This window comes from Rhodnius prolixus, unplaced genomic scaffold (genome assembly GCF_049639745.1).
Source record: "Rhodnius prolixus isolate KJV_2025 unplaced genomic scaffold, Rpr scaffold_10, whole genome shotgun sequence".
NCBI classification, from domain to species: Eukaryota; Metazoa; Arthropoda; class Insecta; order Hemiptera; family Reduviidae; genus Rhodnius; species Rhodnius prolixus.
Window position 1 is genome coordinate 10,197,774 of NW_027411615.1, and position 21,764 is coordinate 10,219,537.

Here is a 21,764-nt window from a genome sequence, read left to right on the forward strand (position 1 = left end):
TTAAAATGAACCCACAGAAATGCCAGCATGCCACGTTTACTCTCCGGCGGGGCTCCTGTCCACCTGTCCTCTTCAACAGCAATACTCTTCCTCATACAGATCTGGTGCGCTACCTTGGGCTCTACATAGACAAGCGACTCACGTGGAACCCACACACTAGACTTAAAAGACAAGCTATGATAAAACGTGCGAAACTACTTTACAGACTTCTTGGACGACGCTCCAAATTACCTATTGAACTCAAATGATTAATATACAGTACTATCCTCAAACCAATGTGGACTTACGGACTAGAGCTGTGGGATTCAGCCAAACCTACAAACGTACGGACTGTATAAACATTTCAGTCAAAACTCCTCCGACAGATAGCTGACGCTCCTTTCTACGTGACTAACCTCACTCTACACAACGACCTCAACATCCCCTTCGTACACCAGTTAGCCAAGACTAAATATCAAAAATTCCATAGTGCTCTCTCCACTTGCTCCAATTCTCTAGTACAGTCTCTCGCCTCCTCTGATATTCCTGACAATCCTCCTCGCCGACTGAATCGCCAGTGGCCCCGCGACTTCCTCGCAGTCTGAAGGCCTAAAATAAATATCCTGTAGAAAGTGCTGCCGCTGGGCAGTTTCTTTCCTCCTGCCTTTCACGCCTCTATACTTCTATCTCCTTATTTACTTATTGTATAGTGAATTATACAGATTGTAAATGGCTAAATAAATTAAAAAAAAAAAAAATAAAAAAAATAAAGGACCTCAAAACAAGAAAAAGTTTTCCTCTGGAGGTATGCCCGTTAACGCTTTGTTTATGAGATATTCATGTCTAAAGATTTCCATTTTATGAATTATTATTAGGTAGGTTATAATAAAAAAAATTAATAGGTGGTAAGAAATGCGGACCAATTAAAATATTGTCTAATATCACTGAAACTCACGCTGAAAATGGTGCTCACGAATTGCATGAGGATTTTCGAGCATCCAGAGATGATAACATTGTGGCTTAAGATCAACTTGATTTAAATACCAATCGTAAAAATTTCTTTGATAGAATTCTTGAGGTTATAAATGTCGTTGATAACGCTATGGGTGACGTCCATCCTCAAAGAGAGTTCTCCTTACTCTCTTTAGAGAGTTGGCGTAATATGTAATTCAGCTGTAGCTCTTCGTACACTGGCGGACGGATTATCATCAAAATATTGTAATATTGTCGCATTCCTTTCATTTCATTAAGGGGCAAGAGCTCCATCAGCTCGTGGCATTAAAGCAAATATGCCAGTGTACTCTAAGACATTGAAATGTGGACCTAAAGATAGTCTTGTATGGTAATCTTTTATTCGGAAATCGCACGGAATAGTAATCGCCTATTTTTCAGGCGGGGCTTAACGTCCAACTGCCAATTAGTTGTCGTGGACGGAGGCGTCTAGCAAACATACTTTACTATTTCTCATTTTTAAACATTAAATAAAATCCAAGGCCTATGACCGGGAATCGAACCCAGTACCACAATACATATTAGCTTCGCAGGTCCTATGGAAGCCGTACCAGAGATTAAGCTGATAAGAACAGATACTACACTTTGATCTTAGCCAAAAGGCCGAGAAGCGATCGCACGGAATATTCACAATGGGTAGCCTTGCAAAAACCATACACAAACACCATATCGGCATATTCACTGTCAGAATAAATGCGATGCATAATGATGCAAACTCTGTAAAAGCGTCAAACTGATAAATGTTATTGAGAAAGAGTTATTATTTAGAAAGTGCACAGTGCAAATTCCAGATGGTATTATTCCGTAAAATGTCAATATTGGTATGTGCAGTTAGAGATACAAGGTGATTTTAGCAGTTATACAATCAATTTATCATTCGTTCTAAAATCTTTAGACGTGAATATCTCATAAACAAAGCGTTTACGGGCATACCTTCATAGGAAAATTTGTTCTTGTTTTGAGGTACTAAATTCATATTTTCAGTTAGGAAAACACTTAACCCTGAAACATCCTGTATATAAATGAAATTCTATTCTAAACCAAAAACTAGTGCATTAAAATGGCATGTGTTTATCTTTTACTAGCCCGTATCTAAAATGTTGAATTCACTTATTTATCTACTCAAAAATTATCATTTTCCTTATTTGATGACCAGATCAAGTAATAAGATGATGGAGTAGCCTACTTCCTCCTTAAGTCTTGACCCTTTTATTAGAAAAGCCAAAGGTCCCACCAGGAGAAGGGAATCAACAGAGTTAAGGCAGTGGAATAGTCTTAAGGCAGGAAAAGATGTTGGGATATTATAACCGAAAGGATGTATTGGCTTCATATGCTGACTCTCGTGGAGCTGAAAAAGTTGGTATCTCCTTAATCTCTTCCTTGGGGAGGAGACTTTCAAATACATCTCCTACCGGACTGTCAAGCCATCATTCAAAGAAGATTAAGAAGGCTGGGCAGTTACTACTGTTGGAGGGAAACTATCATCCCCAGTAGTGATGAGGAGACTTAGTCTACTTATATTGGTAACAGTGCAAAAAAGCGTATTGCACAATGCATTTTCAACACTTTCAAAAACTTTTCTCAATTCACCGCAAAATTATTAGCAATGGTAAGCGCCACGGTAGCCGAGCGATTAGAGACTAGACCTGCAAAGCTAATGTGCATTGTGGTACTGGGTTCGATTCCCGGTCTTCGCCTTGGATTTTATTTAATGGTAAAATGAGAAATAATAAAGTATGTTTGCTAGTCGCCTCCGTCCACGACACCTAATTGGTTGTTGGACGTTAAGCCCCGCCTGAAAAAATAGGCGATTGCTTTATCGTAATCGATATTACGAATATCAAAATATCGAATATTAAAAATTTTTGTTAGCAATGGGTTTGCTTGGCTAAATTAATTATGAATGATAATTCCTTATTTATTAATTTTTTTATTTTGGTTTTATCATTTTTTTTTAGATTAATTTAATAATAGCAATTTATTTTACACGTGATAATTACTGTTACTTGAATAGAGTTATTACTTTTAAAAAGTTGAAAGTTAATAAAGTACTCAGTCAACAAGTCTCGTGACTCCAGAGCTAGAGGGTCACGTTTAATGTTATTAGCAGGGTAGGCGAGTGGCAGTTGAATAACTTTAATATTCTTAGAAAGGCTGCTGTCACGTGGAATTTAGTATATTCTGTACGTAAGCATAAACTTGTTGTCTACGTTATTGCAGACTATATTTCTTATTAAGCTTTACATAAATAAAATTAATACGGTTAAGCGTTCCTAATTGAAGGCGCTTATACCTAATTATGTTAATTTATTTTTTTTTTGGGCCCAAAATGTATTTTCACGTAATGACAAATTTTTACACAGTTTAGGTTAGTTAAATGTTCGCTTATTATTTAAATTGGATAAATCAAGGAAGAACGGGAATGCTGGTCGTGGAAATTCGCCTTGTACCAACCCATAGGATTGGGTTGAAGGTAGAAAATGAAATTGTGTTTCTCTTCTTTGTTTTTTTGATGAGAGCAAGTATTAAGGCAGAAAAAAGGCATATCGATGATTGGGGTCCAGATTAGATTATACACTTGTTACGGGCTCTTCCTACAACTACCAGGGAGATATGGGATTTTTAAAGGGATTTTCTATTAACTGGAGTCTGATTTTATAAGATGCTGCAGATTTGCTAATGAAGGGTGGGTTCTATGAAATTCTTCGCTTAACGAGGATATCCGTTAGAAAATCAAATTTAAGTTTAGTTTGTTAATGAAAGAAAATGCATTCAGCAGGAACATCTCGAAAACAAGGGGTTTGGCGTAAACAGTATGCCTGTAAGCAGTTTTAAGATCTTAAATGAGACTATTCCTTAATTTTTGTTTTTGTCGAGGCCAGAATTTTGTAACCATTTTAAATTTAGGTACGCGTCAGAATTAGGAATAAGTGAAATAACGTGAAATATAAAATGAAAAACTCATAACTTCACACTTTGACTAGGAGCTCCACACAAGGTTCCTAATTTAACTGTAAGGTTAGAGGAGGTTTTCTAACCCTTTAGGTTACCCTGGCTTAGATGCAGTATTATACCCCCACTTGGTATCCATCGATATCAGTTTCCATCTAAAACGCCACTATAGCCGAGCAGTTACATGCGAGCCTAAGTAGTATTGTGGCACTGCACTTCACATTGGAATTTTTTAAATGGTCAATTGGTAAAGTTCCTTTGCTAGCGCCTCCGTCCACGACACCTTATTTGGTAGTTGGACGGATTGCCACTCGCAAAGCATTACTTTTTTTTGTGTTTAATTAGATTCTAACTTTATCCATCAACTTTTACTGGATAAAATGACTGACAATAGAATGACGGATGATAAATGCCTCTCATTGTGACGAAGTTTCAAACCATTTCGGTGCAAAAACAACAAAGCTTGTAAGCACAGACAAATTCAAGACTCTTCTTGATGAATAATGGGATTCGGTAATGATGCACTAAAGCCCCCTTCCAATTACAGTTTTAAACGCTGCTCTTTGGAAAAGCAAACTCCAATTAACAACGTTTTGTGCTCTTAACGAGTAGCATAAAACGTTTTAAAACTTCTTACGTTTGAAAAATGTTCCCATAATTCAGACAGAGTTTCCAACTTAATTTTAGAAGATCGGAAACAGAGCTAAACAAATTGAAAATGGCTATCAAAACCAGCAAAACTAAGAACATGAAAATAAGAAAAAGTGTCATGCAGATAGCGGAGACATTATTTATAATCGGAAATCAGTTAAAGAGCGAAAATGTTACCATGGAAACCTACCAGAAATTGGTCTTGAAGATGACGAGAAATGGGAGCGAATATACGGGTAAAGAAAGTTTTGTATTAAAACAAAAAATTTATTGGAGAGGAATCGCATAAAACAGACGGGAAATATAAAAATTTTATTCTATAATAAGACTGAATTTAAAGTTAAGATAAAAAGATAGACGACAAGGAATGCAAAGTGACAAGAGCTCGAAATGCTGTCTGCTGAAAGTATAAATCGAGGTAAACCATCTAAAATGGTTTGTAAATGAACTGCATATGGCTTTTAGTCGCACTGCATATGGCTTTCAGTTGAGGAATGTATTTAATAATCAGATAGATAGGAAAAGGCGTAGCAGGAATTGAGACTGAAATCAGTAGGAAGCGAGAGTTGGTTAGGAAGAGAGGAAAGGATTAGTTTGGAATATGGAATTATGTCCAGACACGTTTAAGTTATGTTTGTTTTCGGCGCTTTTACTCTTCATCGCTACCATCGCCGCTTTGCTCCGCCGCTGCACTAATGTTTCCAGCCTAAAACGTCCGCCTCTTAGCGATAGAACGGTTGACGTGGGTGGGTAATCGCAATAAATCCTATTAAAACAGCATGAATATTCATATTTTTAATTATATTGTTTTGGAGATTTGCAACTACAGTCAAATTGATATGGCCCTAGAGCAGAGGTCGCCAAACTTTTTTGCTCTTGGACCGCTATATAATTTTTCGAAATCTCCATCGACCCCCATAAAAGTAATTTTCAGTTAATTAAAATAAAACTATCTAGTAGGTACTGTGTTTTTACATTTATTTTATGATTTTATACATTTATTATAAGAGACTTACCTGGAACTCCCATACGAGACTTAAACGTACCGAACTAAACAAACGATACAAACTTCTAGCCAGACTACTCGACAAACGCTCAAAACTCTCACTACAGAACAAACGACCACTCTATACAGCTCTTCTAACACCAATATGGACCTTACGGACTCGAACTTTACGGAACAGCTAAAAAATCAAACATCAACAGACTGCAAACATTACAATCCAAAATTCTCCGCCGCATAGTAGACGCTCCATTCTATGTTAGCAACCACACAGTACATACAGATCTCCAAATTCCACTCATCTCCGAACTTGCCAAAATCCGATATACCAGTTTTCATCAAAAACTCTTACTTCATCCCTCAACCTTTTAGCTGCAAACTTGTATTCAACTACGCTACCCTCCAATCCTCGAAGACGGCTGAGGCGCCGTTGGCCCCGTGAGCAACTGGGTGACTAATGGCGGCCATCACTGGATGACCGTCATTCACGTCTGCCACGCTATTCATATACACTTATCGCATTTACCTATTGTACCCTGAGGAACAGGTGTAAATTTCATAAATAAAATAAGGATAAATAAAAAAAAAAACATTTATTAAAGTAATTTTACATTGTGTAACAATAGTTTTATGAAAAATATCTTAATGTTGAAATTTAAATATCTTAATATTTATTAAATAATAAGTAATTATAAATAAGTAAAGTAACTACAGTATTGCTTCTTAATTAATGCGATGGTGTTTCTTTGCAAGGTTCGCTATATTGGGTTCGAAATTGTTTTTCCTTCGACCCCCTGGCACTGATCGACCGCTACTTTTGTTAAATAGACCCCTTGGGGTCTATATAGATCACTTTGGCGACTTCTGCCCTAGAGGAATCCCCACCACTTTAATGAGTTATTGACTAACATTCAGTGGCATCGGATCGTAATTAGATCTTTAACTAATCCTACTTATGGATTGTTTAGTTTTATTAACGGGTCATAAACATTATTTCGCCTTCACTTTGTCAATAAAATTGCATCATTTTTTTGCCGTAAATGTTTAAGATGCATATTTCAAGTCTTGGTAATTGTAAGGGGCGCTGGCCGCTTTAATTACATTCTTCTTTATTCAATCTTTATGATTTACATAAATTGTTACAGATGTGTTTTTATAGCTTTTTATGCTAGGTGAAACTCCTTGCAACATTTCAATTACAAGAAATGATGTTAATTTTCCGAATCAATACTGGTGGTACCCAGAGTACTGCTAAACTGTTCATTAATGGAAGCCCACGTGAAAAAGACGTAAAACATCATTCTAAAGTGAATATATCAACAAACATTGGTCAGGAATCTATAAGAAAAAGGGGATGTAGTTATTACACATAATATGCATGATTTCTTCTGTAAGGGGCTCTGGCCGTCCTTGACTCGCGCGTACCTTGAGGAAACGGGAAGTGGCCACTCCAATCACAACTCACGATAATTACAGCATTTATTAAAATAGAAAAACAACAAACACATTATTAACAAACACCCAAAGTAATTATATCCTATGCTTCATCCCTTACATAAACCAACCCAGTTGAATATACTATACAATTATCTATCAAACCTCGCTTCTAATACCTTCTAATAAGTATCCCCACACATCACTAAGTTAAATAATTCATTCATTCTCCCACAAGTAACCCATTCAGTCTTTGCAACCACTGAGTCGACCATACTGGGGCTAAACAAATACCGCTATTAAATTACTACTGGGCTACAACTCACCAGCCACAAGCCAGCCGACGAACCTCTTCCACAGCATGGGTCTTCCTTCCGCCGGAACCACTGAGCTCCCCTGCAAGACCACTGGCTCCTCCGCAAGGCGGCTTGCTCCTCCGCTGGACAACTGGCCACTCCGAAAAAAGTGAGAAGCTGGCCAGCCAGTAGCCCAGTTTTTATATACGATACGGTGTCGACTCAGCGGTTCCTACACCTTTCGTAATTTAATTATTGATTTTCCTCCTTGAGAATAGCTTATTCACTTTTCCCACGTCCTAATTCTTAAAATAAGGTAATGAACCCCAATTACAAAACAAATCCAGAAAATTCAAATACCTAAATTAAATGTTCTCTCTCTGGACCCTTACAGTAATCAATCGAACTTGTAGCCATATTTCTCAATTCATTAAGATTGTAATTTTCATAAAATGCTTTTTCCACAGCAATTTTGCCAAAATTATCGCACATTAAACTATAATGTTTTCACACCTTGTAGTTAAATTATTGCATTTTGTATAGCAGAGAAATTTGTAATGTATTGTAGGGAAGTGTTTTGTATTATATTCCTGAAAGGCCAGGGATTTGCGCGTCTATTTAGCGAGCTAGACTTTGGTTAGTATTGTTTGACTCAGTGGGCGAAGTCCTAGAAGTGGTAGTCATAGTACGCATTAATTTTCACTAGTGTATTTGTGTGGCTCTATTCAAGTTAGTGTGTTCTGGGATCCCCATACTCTGATGTTGGCTTCACATACTGGACTTAGCGGGACACAGGGCTGCCCCCCCAGATGCAAGTCCTCTAACTACCCCACTAATACAGGGATGTAGTGTTAGCAGAGTAAAGTGGCTGGTGACCCTGTTTTCTCCCATTAATAAATAAAACGGCACACATATCTCCCTCCAGGTTGGGTGTTAGCAATGGCCACCCACTTTGCTCTCACATATTCCCAAGAGGAATAACTACTTATTCTTTCTGTTACCCATACATAAGTATATGCTGTCCTTCTGGAATCTTTATTTTCGCTTCCAACATCTATTCCTGAAATAATATTCTGGTAATTTATTACAAAAAAATATATATCAATTAATAAGTTAAATAATTTCAAAAAAATATATTTCCTGTATACCAAGAAGATTTTTGTAACAGGTTATTTAAATAAAACTACATATTTTTATTTTTTTGCATGTTTCCCTAACTAAAAAAGCAAGCAAAAGATTGTTCTAGCAAACACTAAAAACAATTAACTAACTACCTACAAGTTATTCGACAAAACTTGGTAGAATATTCGGATATAAGCAGAGAGGTTCTCGATATCTGCAACATTTGTGCATAATTGCAGCATCTGTATCTCATGACTGTATCTCCAGTCATATTGGTGTTATCTCTGCGAAAACAGGCACAATCATACCACTCATTTACCTCTACAATTGTGCATAATTTCAGCTTTCTATCTGGGTTTGTGAAGGAGATATAAGGTGATAAAGTTTGGGAGTTTTGCATTTCCTTCAAATTTCAAATAGCTGTATCTCCAGTCATATTGGTGTTATCTCTGCGAAAATAGGCACAATCATACCACTAATTTACCTCTACAATTGTGCATAATTGCAGCTTTCTATCTGGGTTTGTGAAGGAGATATAAGGTGATAAAGTTTTGGAGTTTTGCATTTCCTTCAAATTTGAAATAGCTGTAGCTCCTTTCTTGTTGGTGTTATCTCCGCGAAAATAGGCACAATCATAGCACTCGTTTACCTCTACAATTGTGCATAATTGCAGCATTCTATCTTGGGTTTGTGAAGGAGATATAAGATGATAAAGTTTGGGAGTTTTGCATTTCCTTCCAATTTCAAATAGCTGTATCTCCTGTCTTTGTTATTTGTTATTTGTATTTGTTATCTCTGCTTTGTTATTGGTGTTATCTCTGCGAAAATAGGCACAATCATAGCACTCGTTTACCTCTACAATTGTGCATAATTGCAGCATTCTATCTTGGGTTTGTGAAGGAGATATAAGATGATAAAGTTTGGGAGTTTTGCATTTCCTTCAAATTTGAAATAGCTATAGCTCCTCTCTTGTTGGTGTTATCTCTGCGAAAATAGGCACAATCATAGCACTCGTTTACCTCTACAATTGTGCATAATTGCAGCATTCTATCTTGGGTTTGTGAAGGAGATATAAGATGATAAAGTTTGGGAGTTTTGCATTTCCTTCAAATTTGAAATAGCTGTAGCTCCTCTCTTGTTGGTGTTATCTCTGCGAAAATAGGCACAATCATAGTACTCATTTACCTCTACAATTGTGCATAATTGCAGCATTCTATCTTGGGTTTGTGAAGGAGATATAAGATGATAAAGTTTGGGAGTTTTGCATTTCCTTCAAATTTGAAATAGCTGTAGCTCCTCTCTTGTTGGTGTTATCTCTGCGAAAATAGGCACAATCATAGTACTCATTTACCTCTACAATTGTGCATAATTGCAGCATTCTATCTTGGGTTTGTGAAGGAGATATAAGATGATAAAGTTTGGGAGTTTTGCATTTCCTTCAAATTTGAAATAGCTGTAGCTCCTCTCTTGTTGGTGTTATCTCTGCGAAAATAGGCACAATCATAGTACTCATTTACCTCTACAATTGTGCATAATTGCAGCATTCTATCTGGGTTTGTGAAGGAGATATAAGGTGATAAAGTTTGGAAGTTTTGCATTTCCTTCCAATTTCAAATAGCTGTATCTCCTGTCTTTGTTATTTGTTATTTGTATTTGTTATCTCTGCTTTGTTATTGGTGTTATCTCTGCGAAATTAGGCATAATCATAGCACTCATTTACCTCTACAATTGTGTATAATTGCAGCTTTCTATCTGGGTTTGTGAAGGAGATATAAGGTGATAAAGTTTGGAAGTTTTGCATTTCCTTCCAATTTCAAATAGCTGTATCTCCTGTCTTTGTTATTTGTTATTTGTATTTGTTATCTCTGCTTTGTTATTGGTGTTATCTCTGCGAAATTAGGCATAATCATAGCACTCATTTACCTCTACAATTGTGTATAATTGCAGCTTTCTATCTGGGTTTGTGAAGGAGATATAAGGTGATAAAGTTTGGAAGTTTTGCATTTCCTTCCAATTTCAAATAGCTGTATCTCCTGTCTTTGTTATTTGTTATTTGTATTTGTTATCTCTGCTTTGTTATTGGTGTTATCTCTGCGAAATTAGGCATAATCATAGCATTCATTTACCTCTACAATTGTGCATAATTGCAGCATTCTATCTGGGTTTGTGAAGGAGATATAAGGTGATAAAGTTTGGAAGTTTTGCATTTCCTTCAAATATCAAATAGCTGTATCTCCTGTCTTTGTTATTTGTTATTTGTATTTGTTATCTCTGCTTTGTTATTGGTGTTATCTCTGCGAAATTAGGCATAATCATAGCATTCATTTACCTCTACAATTGTGTATAATTGCAGCATTCTATCTGGGTTTGTGAAGGAGATATAAGGTGATAAAGTTTGGAAGTTTTGCATTTCCTTCAAATATCAAATAGCTGTATCTCCTGTCTTTGTTATTTGTTATTTGTATTTGTTATCTCTGCTTTGTTATTGGTGTTATATCTGCGAAATTAGGCATAATCATAGCATTCATTTACCTCTACAATTGTGCATAATTGCAGCATTCTATCTGGGTTTGTGAAGGAGATATAAGGTGATAAAGTTTGGAAGTTTTGCATTTCCTTCAAATATCAAATAGCTGTATCTCCTGTCTTTGTTATTTGTTATTTGTATTTGTTATCTCTGCTTTGTTATTGGTGTTATCTCTGCGAAATTAGGCATAATCATAGCATTCATTTACCTCTACAATTGTGCATAATTGCAGCATTCTATCTGGGTTTGTGAAGGAGATATAAGGTGATAAAGTTTGGAAGTTTTGCATTTCCTTCAAATATCAAATAGCTGTATCTCCTGTCTTTGTTATTTGTTATTTGTATTTGTTATCTCTGCTTTGTTATTGGTGTTATCTCTGCGAAATTAGGCATAATCATAGCATTCATTTACCTCTACAATTGTGTATAATTGCAGCATTCTATCTGGGTTTGTGAAGGAGATATAAGGTGATAAAGTTTGGAAGTTTTGCATTTCCTTCAAATATCAAATAGCTGTATCTCCTGTCTTTGTTATTTGTTATTTGTATTTGTTATCTCTGCTTTGTTATTGGTGTTATCTCTGCGAAATTAGGCATAATCATAGCATTCATTTACCTCTACAATTGTGTATAATTGCAGCATTCTATCTGGGTTTGTGAAGGAGATATAAGGTGATAAAGTTTGGAAGTTTTGCATTTCCTTCAAATATCAAATAGCTGTATCTCCTGTCTTTGTTATTTGTTATTTGTATTTGTTATCTCTGCTTTGTTATTGGTGTTATCTCTGCGAAATTAGGCATAATCATAGCATTCATTTACCTCTACAATTGTGCATAATTGCAGCATTCTATCTGGGTTTGTGAAGGAGATATAAGGTGATAAAGTTTGGAAGTTTTGCATTTCCTTCCAATTTCAAATAGCTGTATCTCCTGTCTTTGTTATTTGTTATTTGTATTTGTTATCTCTGCTTTGTTATTGGTGTTATCTCTGCGAAATTAGGCATAATCATAGCATTCATTTACCTCTACAATTGTGCATAATTGCAGCATTCTATCTGGGTTTGTGAAGGAGATATAAGGTGATAAAGTTTGGAAGTTTTGCATTTCCTTCAAATATCAAATAGCTGTATCTCCTGTCTTTGTTATTTGTTATTTGTATTTGTTATCTCTGCTTTGTTATTGGTGTTATCTCTGCGAAATTAGGCATAATCATAGCATTCATTTACCTCTACAATTGTGCATAATTGCAGCATTCTATCTGGGTTTGTGAAGGAGATATAAGGTGATAAAGTTTGGAAGTTTTGCATTTCCTTCCAATTTCAAATAGCTGTATCTCCTGTCTTTGTTATTTGTTATTTGTATTTGTTATCTCTGCTTTGTTATTGGTGTTATCTCTGCGAAATTAGGCATAATCATAGCATTCATTTACCTCTACAATTGTGCATAATTGCAGCATTCTATCTGGGTTTGTGAAGGAGATATAAGGTGATAAAGTTTGGAAGTTTTGCATTTCCTTCCAATTTCAAATAGCTGTATCTCCTGTCTTTGTTATTTGTTATTTGTATTTGTTATCTCTGCTTTGTTATTGGTGTTATCTCTGCGAAATTAGGCATAATCATAGCATTCATTTACCTCTACAATTGTGTATAATTGCAGCATTCTATCTGGGTTTGTGAAGGAGATATAAGGTGATAAAGTTTGGAAGTTTTGCATTTCCTTCAAATATCAAATAGCTGTATCTCCTGTCTTTGTTATTTGTTATTTGTATTTGTTATCTCTGCTTTGTTATTGGTGTTATCTCTGCGAAATTAGGCATAATCATAGCATTCATTTACCTCTACAATTGTGCATAATTGCAGCATTCTATCTGGGTTTGTGAAGGAGATATAAGGTGATAAAGTTTGGAAGTTTTGCATTTCCTTCCAATTTCAAATAGCTGTATCTCCTGTCTTTGTTATTTGTTAATTGTATTTGTTATCTCTGCTTTGTTATTGGTGTTATCTCTGCGAAATTAGGCATAATCATAGCATTCATTTACCTCTACAATTGTGTATAATTGCAGCATTCTATCTGGGTTTGTGAAGGAGATATAAGGAGATAAAGTTTGGAAGTTTTGCATTTCCTTCAAATATCAAATAGCTGTATCTCCTGTCTTTGTTATTTGTTATTTGTATTTGTTATCTCTGCTTTGTTATTGGTGTTATCTCTGCGAAATTAGGCATAATCATAGCATTCATTTACCTCTACAATTGTGCATAATTGCAGCATTCTATCTGGGTTTGTGAAGGAGATATAAGGTGATAAAGTTTGGAAGTTTTGCATTTCCTTCCAATTTCAAATAGCTGTATCTCCTGTCTTTGTTATTTGTTATTTGTATTTGTTATCTCTGCTTTGTTATTGGTGTTATCTCTGCGAAATTAGGCATAATCATAGCATTCATTTACCTCTACAATTGTGCATAATTGCAGCATTCTATCTGGGTTTGTGAAGGAGATATAAGGTGATAAAGTTTGGAAGTTTTGCATTTCCTTCAAATATCAAATAGCTGTATCTCCTGTCTTTGTTATTTGTTATTTGTATTTGTTATCTCTGCTTTGTTATTGGTGTTATCTCTGCGAAATTAGGCACAATCATAGCATTCATTTACCTCTACAATTGTGCATAATTGCAGCATTCTATCTGGGTTTGTGAAGGAGATATAAGGTGATAAAGTTTGGAAGTTTTGCATTTCCTTCCAATTTCAAATAGCTGTATCTCCTGTCTTTGTTATTTGTTATTTGTATTTGTTATCTCTGCTTTGTTATTGGTGTTATCTCTGCGAAATTAGGCATAATCATAGCATTCATTTACCTCTACAATTGTGTATAATTGCAGCATTCTATCTGGGTTTGTGAAGGAGATATAAGGTGATAAAGTTTGGAAGTTTTGCATTTCCTTCCAATTTCAAATAGCTGTATCTCCTGTCTTTGTTATTTGTTATTTGTATTTGTTATCTCTGCTTTGTTATTGGTGTTATCTCTGCGAAATTAGGCATAATCATAGCATTCATTTACCTCTACAATTGTGCATAATTGCAGCATTCTATCTGGGTTTGTGAAGGAGATATAAGGTGATAAAGTTTGGAAGTTTTGCATTTCCTTCAAATATCAAATAGCTGTATCTCCTGTCTTTGTTATTTGTTATTTGTATTTGTTATCTCTGCTTTGTTATTGGTGTTATCTCTGCGAAATTAGGCACAATCATAGCATTCATTTACCTCTACAATTGTGCATAATTGCAGCATTCTATCTGGGTTTGTGAAGGAGATATAAGGTGATAAAGTTTGGAAGTTTTGCATTTCCTTCCAATTTCAAATAGCTGTATCTCCTGTCTTTGTTATTTGTTATTTGTATTTGTTATCTCTGCTTTGTTATTGGTGTTATCTCTGCGAAATTAGGCATAATCATAGCATTCATTTACCTCTACAATTGTGTATAATTGCAGCATTCTATCTGGGTTTGTGAAGGAGATATAAGGTGATAAAGTTTGGAAGTTTTGCATTTCCTTCCAATTTCAAATAGCTGTATCTCCTGTCTTTGTTATTTGTTATTTGTATTTGTTATCTCTGCTTTGTTATTGGTGTTATCTCTGCGAAATTAGGCATAATCATAGCATTCATTTACCTCTACAATTGTGCATAATTGCAGCATTCTATCTGGGTTTGTGAAGGAGATATAAGGTGATAAAGTTTGGAAGTTTTGCATTTCCTTCAAATATCAAATAGCTGTATCTCCTGTCTTTGTTATTTGTTATTTGTATTTGTTATCTCTGCTTTGTTATTGGTGTTATCTCTGCGAAATTAGGCACAATCATAGCATTCATTTACCTCTACAATTGTGCATAATTGCAGCATTCTATCTGGGTTTGTGAAGGAGATATAAGGTGATAAAGTTTGGAAGTTTTGCATTTCCTTCCAATTTCAAATAGCTGTATCTCCTGTCTTTGTTATTTGTTATTTGTATTTGTTATCTCTGCTTTGTTATTGGTGTTATCTCTGCGAAATTAGGCATAATCATAGCATTCATTTACCTCTACAATTGTGCATAATTGCAGCATTCTATCTGGGTTTGTGAAGGAGATATAAGGTGATAAAGTTTGGAAGTTTTGCATTTCCTTCAAATATCAAATAGCTGTATCTCCTGTCTTTGTTATTTGTTATTTGTATTTGTTATCTCTGCTTTGTTATTGGTGTTATCTCTGCGAAATTAGGCACAATCATAGCATTCATTTACCTCTACAATTGTGCATAATTGCAGCATTCTATCTGGGTTTGTGAAGGAGATATAAGGTGATAAAGTTTGGAAGTTTTGCATTTCCTTCCAATTTCAAATAGCTGTATCTCCTGTCTTTGTTATTTGTTATTTGTATTTGTTATCTCTGCTTTGTTATTGGTGTTATCTCTGCGAAATTAGGCACAATCATAGCATTCATTTACCTCTACAATTGTGCATAATTGCAGCATTCTATCTGGGTTTGTGAAGGAGATATAAGGTGATAAAGTTTGGAAGTTTTGCATTTCCTTCCAATTTCAAATAGCTGTATCTCCTGTCTTTGTTATTTGTTATTTGTATTTGTTATCTCTGCTTTGTTATTGGTGTTATCTCTGCGAAATTAGGCATAATCATAGCACTCATTTACCTCTACAATTGTGTATAATTGCAGCTTTCTATCTGGGTTTGTGAAGGAGATATAAGGTGATAATGTTTAGGTGTTTTGCATTTCTTTCAAATATCAAATAGCTGTATCTCCTCTCTTATTGGTGTTATCTCTGCGAAAATAGACATAATCATAGCACTCATTTACCTCTACAATTGTGCATAATTGCAGCATTCTAGTTGTGAGCGCTTTTAGATCTATTGTTATACAATCAAACACGTAAAAACAATAACTGTATTAATGACAGCAAATGATTGCAATAGAGGTTAGCTGTTGGTTATATTTTACTAATTACCCTTATATTCATTTCTTTTGTTTCTTAGTAATATATTTGAAATTTAGCGATAGATTTAACAATATGAAATATATCTATCTAAGCTAGTTAGAAATGGTACTATACTGAATACATTAAAGTTTAATTAAAGTTGGATTATAAATAATGGGCGACTTTATAGTCTATTTCATTTCAGCTCCACAATAGGAGCAGATTGATGACCATAAATTTTTGGCGTTGCATGAAGAGCTCCAGCTTTAAACGCTGCTACATTTGATTCCGCACCATAGTAATTGTATTCTGCGGATTAACTCTTTCAAAATGCAGCTGCTTTGTCCGGTTTATCTTTATAGCTGTCAAAATGATAATTAAAACTGTCCGGTAGGACAGTTGTATAAGGGTTGATGGTCAAAAACTGCACGAAAAAGCGTAACGTTGAAAAACACCCAACTTTGACAATTTTTTTCTCTTTTTCTATAAAAGATAAAATTCCCAAATTTTCTTTAAAATAAAGGGCAAATCCTCCTTTATGACTGTAATTTTTTGCAACAACCCAGATCTAATAGGTTTTGAGAAAAAAGTTGCTGAAAATGAGCAAAAACGGCTTTTTCAAAAATTGTTGTTGTTCTTGTTCTTGTTGTTCTTCTTCTTCTTCTTGTTGTTGTTACCTTTTTTGTAAACAACGTAGCGCCTAAACGCGTGAACCGATTTTCATGAATGAGGTGTCATTCGATTCGGAATTTTATGTAGATGTGCCTTTTGGGGGTCTCGGCCCTGTACATTGAATGGGAGAGGAGTTAGCCCCCTTTATGTAAGGCCCCCTCCAAAATTATTATTACTAATTACTCTGTAAATCTTGGCCCGATTTTGATAAAATTTGGTAGGATGATAGGGTTAGGGCTCCCCTACCTAACAATAAAGCGACGATCTGCTCTTACACTTGTTAAGGGGAAGTATAGCAATCGTTTCAAATTATCGACACGTGAACCGATTTTCATGAATGAAGTGTCATTCGAATCGAAATTTTGTACAGATTTGTACTTTAAAAGTCTCGACGCTATGCCTCATAAGGAGGGGAGTTCGCCCCACCCAAATAAGGCCCTTTCTGAAACTATTATTACCAATATTTCTACAAAGCTTAGTCCGATTTTGATAAAATTTAGCACGAAGAAGTGATTAAAGCTCCTCTATGTGGCTGTGAAGTGCCATCATGCTCTTACACCTACTAAGAGGAAGTACTGCAATCGTTAAAATTATCAATGAGTGAACCGATTTACATCAATGAATTGTCGTTCGATTCAAAATCTTTGCCTTTTAGGGAGAAGTACTGTAATCGCAGTTTATTTTTCTTGCTCCTCTTAAAAGGAAGTACTGAAATCGCAGTTTAATTTTGCTATTTACGTACAAATACCTTCCTATTTTATTCAAAACGCTTTCTCAAAAAAATGGTTATTGAGGATGGTTTGGGGACCGTAACTATAATCATTCTTTAAAAAGATCTCTCCAGTGGTAGTTACGGTTCCGATTTAACACCTTATCAGGTTATAATGATAGAATACCTTATTCCAAATTTTAAAAAATCTGTAAAGCAGACGTAACTTTGCAAATAGACAAAAAGGAAAATCTATCCAAAAGGTACAAAAATCTCCTTAACAAAAACTTACAGTTTTAAAAGTTAAGTATAAGGGTTGATTAAACGCCAAAAGGTACACAAATCAGCAGTTCCCAACATTTCATTAATACTTCATTGATATAATTTAAGTAATTTTACTGCATTAACTTTTCCTTCACATTTTTTAGAATTTATTAGATGTCACAGACCCTTATGCTGGCCAGTTCATTCATAATATTTTTTTATTATAATTATGATAAAATGAGTGATGAATTATTCTGAGTAGTCACATATACATGCATGTTAAAGTAGAAAAAAACAAAGTTAGAGTCGGCCACTTTTTAAATTTCAATCACGGAGGATTCAAAACAATATTTCAGTCTTAAATTCGTCTTACCGAAATATTCGTGAGCACAAATAACATACATTTAATAACAAGTAGATTATTCAACAATATTTACTCATTTCTCAATTGTAATTTAATTTAGTCCCCCTAATTTTACTTATGGTAAAATACTGGAATAATTAGCTGTCCTAAAAATATGCATATCTTTATTTTCTTTATTTTATATTACATATATATAACATTGTGGGAAGAACACCTAGATTGAGAATGTAATTGAAGAAAACTATATTATTTGCGATAAAGCCAGATTATTTATTACTTATTATTACAAACGTTTGACTACAACATAAAATAACAATTACTTTAATCGAAGAATGAACTTAAACCAATGATTTTTATTTAAAAATAAAAATAAATGCATAAAATTATTGATGTAAAAAAAGTTTATGAATTTTTTAGCCTCTTATTTTTTTTATATTTTTTATAACGTTTTCTTTTTCACCTGTGATTAATAGTTTGATTATTATAGATAAATAGATATTACAGTCAATCTAAGTTAAATGGTGTGCTACTTGAGTAAATATTTTGTAGACGAAAATGGCCAGCATAAGGGTCTGTGACATCTAATAAATTCTAAAAAATGTGAAGGAAAAGTTAATGCAGTAAAATTACTTAAATTATATCAATGAAGTATTAATGAAATGTTGGGAACTGCTGATTTGTGTACCTTTTGGCGTTTAATCAACCCTTATACTTAACTTTTAAAACTGTAAGTTTTTGTTAAGGAGATATACTTTTAATAAATAATGGAATTCTAGTATTACTTCTCACTGTTTCAGATAATAGTTCATTTATTTTTGTGTTTCTATTTTATTTCTACTTAGAAGTATTTACTTTGCTTTATTTGGTATTTTTTCCGAGATCAGATTTCTCTTGTAACTATCTAATGCCTGTTACTATTAAAATTTATCTATTTATCCATCTATCTACAATATATATCGACATTCTATCTATTATTCAATCCGAGCAGTTAGCTCTTATTTTTCTTCAGCTTAGTGCTTTCAATTTGCCAATAATTTCTCTATTTGTATACTTATAATAAATATTTGTAATATTTACATTTATCTTCATTAATGACATAAAATTAAAAAATTACAATATAAAATAAATACTTAGAATGCTTATTCTATTTTTTAACTCAAGACTTAACTCTTGATCTCTTAGACCTTCAGAGTGGAGTCTTGTTGCCATAAATAAATAAATTTTGTAATGAAAATAATTTTGAAGGCACAGAATGCAAATAAATCAAAGGAAACTGAAATTAGAGAAAAACATAACTAAATTACAAAGCAAGTTCTGGCTTAAATTTATAGAAAAAAGATAGTAGAAGTCCCAAGTACCCAAGTACCCCAATTATTAATTATTCTATCTATAATGGCGCGTTAGCATTTAAAGTTATTGGCGCTTGAAGCCATTTTCTGTGTGCTGCCGGTCTCCGGATAATGTTCTCTTGTTTCATACTACACTTCTTATTAATGTATGTGAATTTATATGTGTACTTATTGTATTCAAATTGATTAAGTTGAAAAATATTACCAAATAAAAGTACAATTAAGGAAACTTCTGGCAGAGCGAAACGTTTAAAGTACCATTTCACTATCGTTGAAAGAAATAGTTGTATCTCGCACTAGTTTTGCCGAAATTTGTTCCATTAAAGTGAACTATTTGCGGGAGAGATTGGATTAAGGGCAGGAGTTGATGGACATCCCATTAATTCACTTTTCAGTGTAATGCAAGATCAAGATCTTTAGCTAGATATTCTAAATTTCTAACTCCATTTTTTGTCTTGGAAACGCCAACAATTAGACCGAAATTTACTGACAGGAAAAAGATTAGTTTTGCCTGGGTAGAAGAAATGAAATAAATGTTGTTTATAAAAATTTTCTTGGGAGACATTGAAAAAGACATGTGTATTTTTTTTTAAAGAAAAGTGTATATTTTTTTACTCAGGAAGAGAGAGGAAAATGTACTTTAGTTTGGTGAAGGAAAACTTCATTGAATGGAGTTGGGCGATGATTCAATAGGTAATAGACGGGAAAATAGTTCGCCAACAAGTTAGTTCAATGTCCATCACAAACATTATTCCTGATAGGATTGCTCGACCCAGACCTAATCTTATTTCCGGCCAAAAGTGTCATGCCTCAATAAAGGAAACCTATTTGGATTTTGTATAAATCTTTATTCAATTTTTTTTTTTCTAAAGAAGTTTGTCAAGTTCTTTTAAAAAAAGCTCAAGAGAAATTACGTATCATGTGTCCAGTGCACATTCGTCTCCCACGCAGAGAGCCCAGCCCGGTTTCAAGAACAGTTGCCGTCCCATATATTTTATTATTCATATCCTGATCTATATTGGATTGTATTAACTGCAATGAGAGATTACTGTCCGGAGGAACGCCTGTAGTACGAGATATGGCTATTAAATAACGAGACTATTGCTGTAAAACATTTTATTTTAAATTTACACATATTTAGTTATTATCTCCTTCAATATACACCTCTCCCCTATCCCTACAACGCTCCATGCGAATTTACCATTGTTCGAAACAGTGCTGGAAGTCTTTTTCTGTGAGCTTCTGCATAACGCGTGCCGCTTTTAGATTCACAGCTTCAACGGACTGAAATCGTATTCCTTTTAATGCAGGGTTGACTTTGGGGAACAGATAAACGTCACATGGGGCCAGATCAGGCGAATAAGGCGGACGGCCTAAAACTGGGTTGTTGTACTTGGCTAGAAACGTCTTTACAGACAATGCAGTGTGAGCTAGCGCGTTGTCTTGATGGAGAACCCATGACCTGTTCTTCTACAAATCGGCTCGTTTTTTCTTTACTCTTTCACAGAGTTGAGCAAGCACCTCGCGGTAGTAATGTTAATTAATTATAATTGATATTTTCATACGTTTTGGACGTGGAAGTACGACCCAGGTGGTCATCATCTCCGACGTCTTCTCGGCCATCTAGGAAACGCTTGAACCACTCAAAAACTTGCGCGCGTGATAAACATTCATTGCCAAAAACTTCTTTTAATAAAAGATAAGTTTTACCAAGTTTCATATGAAATTTCTCGACAATTCGCTGCTCTACTACATGTGAAGTATCATGTTTTCGGCAAAACGAAACTAACACCTTTTACTCAACCGATGGTTCCGGTCAGACAGATTTCTTATTATTTTGCTCCAGACTTTATGACAAAGTGGTTATATTTTATCGTCTGACATGGTTATTTTTCCCTTAAGTGAGCTCAGAAGTTGGCTACAGCACTCATCCGTTCACTGCTAATGGTGGCTATTAAATAACGAGACTATTGCTATAAAACATTTTATTTTGAATTTATACATATTTGGATTTTATCACCTTCAATATACACCCCTCCCCTATCCCTACAACGCTCCATGCGGATTTACCATTGTTCGAAACAGTGCTGGAAGTCTTTTTCTGTGAGCTCCTGCAGGACGCGTGCCGCTTTTTCTTTCACAGCTTCAACGGACTGAAATCATGTTCCTTTTAATGCAGATTTGACTTTGGGGTCAGATAAAAGTCACATGGGGCCAGGTTAGGCGAATAAGGCGGATAGCCTTATAAACTGGGATGTTGTACTTGGCTATAGAAACATCTTGACAGGCGGTCATCATCTCTGACGTCTTCTCAACCATCTTGGAAACGCTCAAAAACTCGCGCATGTGATTGATTAACATTCATCGCCATAAACTTCTTTTAATAAAAGATAAGTTTCAGTAGCGGTTTTACCAAGTTTCATGTGAAATTTCACGACAATTTGTTGCTCTACTAAATGTGTAGTGCGAGTCAT

At 34.7% G+C, this 21,764-nt stretch overlaps 1 protein-coding gene, 1 long non-coding RNA gene and 1 other non-coding gene across 5 annotated transcripts in view; 1 reads left to right on the forward strand and 2 right to left on the reverse strand.

Moving 5' to 3' along the window:
- Csgalnact (Chondroitin sulfate N-acetylgalactosaminyltransferase) overlaps positions 1–21,764 on the forward strand; it is a 409,289-nt gene that overhangs the window by 132,969 nt on the left and 254,556 nt on the right. The window lies entirely within an intron of this gene.
- LOC141457254 (uncharacterized) overlaps positions 1–21,764 on the reverse strand; it is a 306,694-nt gene that overhangs the window by 100,892 nt on the left and 184,038 nt on the right. The window contains exon 1 of one of the 2 annotated variants that reach the window (XR_012460284.1): positions 7,357–7,485. The exons of the other annotated variant lie outside the window; for it this stretch is intronic. This is a non-coding gene — a long non-coding RNA (uncharacterized lncRNA). Of the gene's footprint in view, positions 1–7,356; positions 7,486–21,764 lie in introns of those variants that run through there. 2 annotated transcript variants of the gene reach the window in all.
- Positions 1,410–1,605, reverse strand: LOC141457387 (U2 spliceosomal RNA). The gene has a single exon (XR_012460370.1). It is a non-coding gene; the product is annotated as a U2 spliceosomal RNA (small nuclear RNA).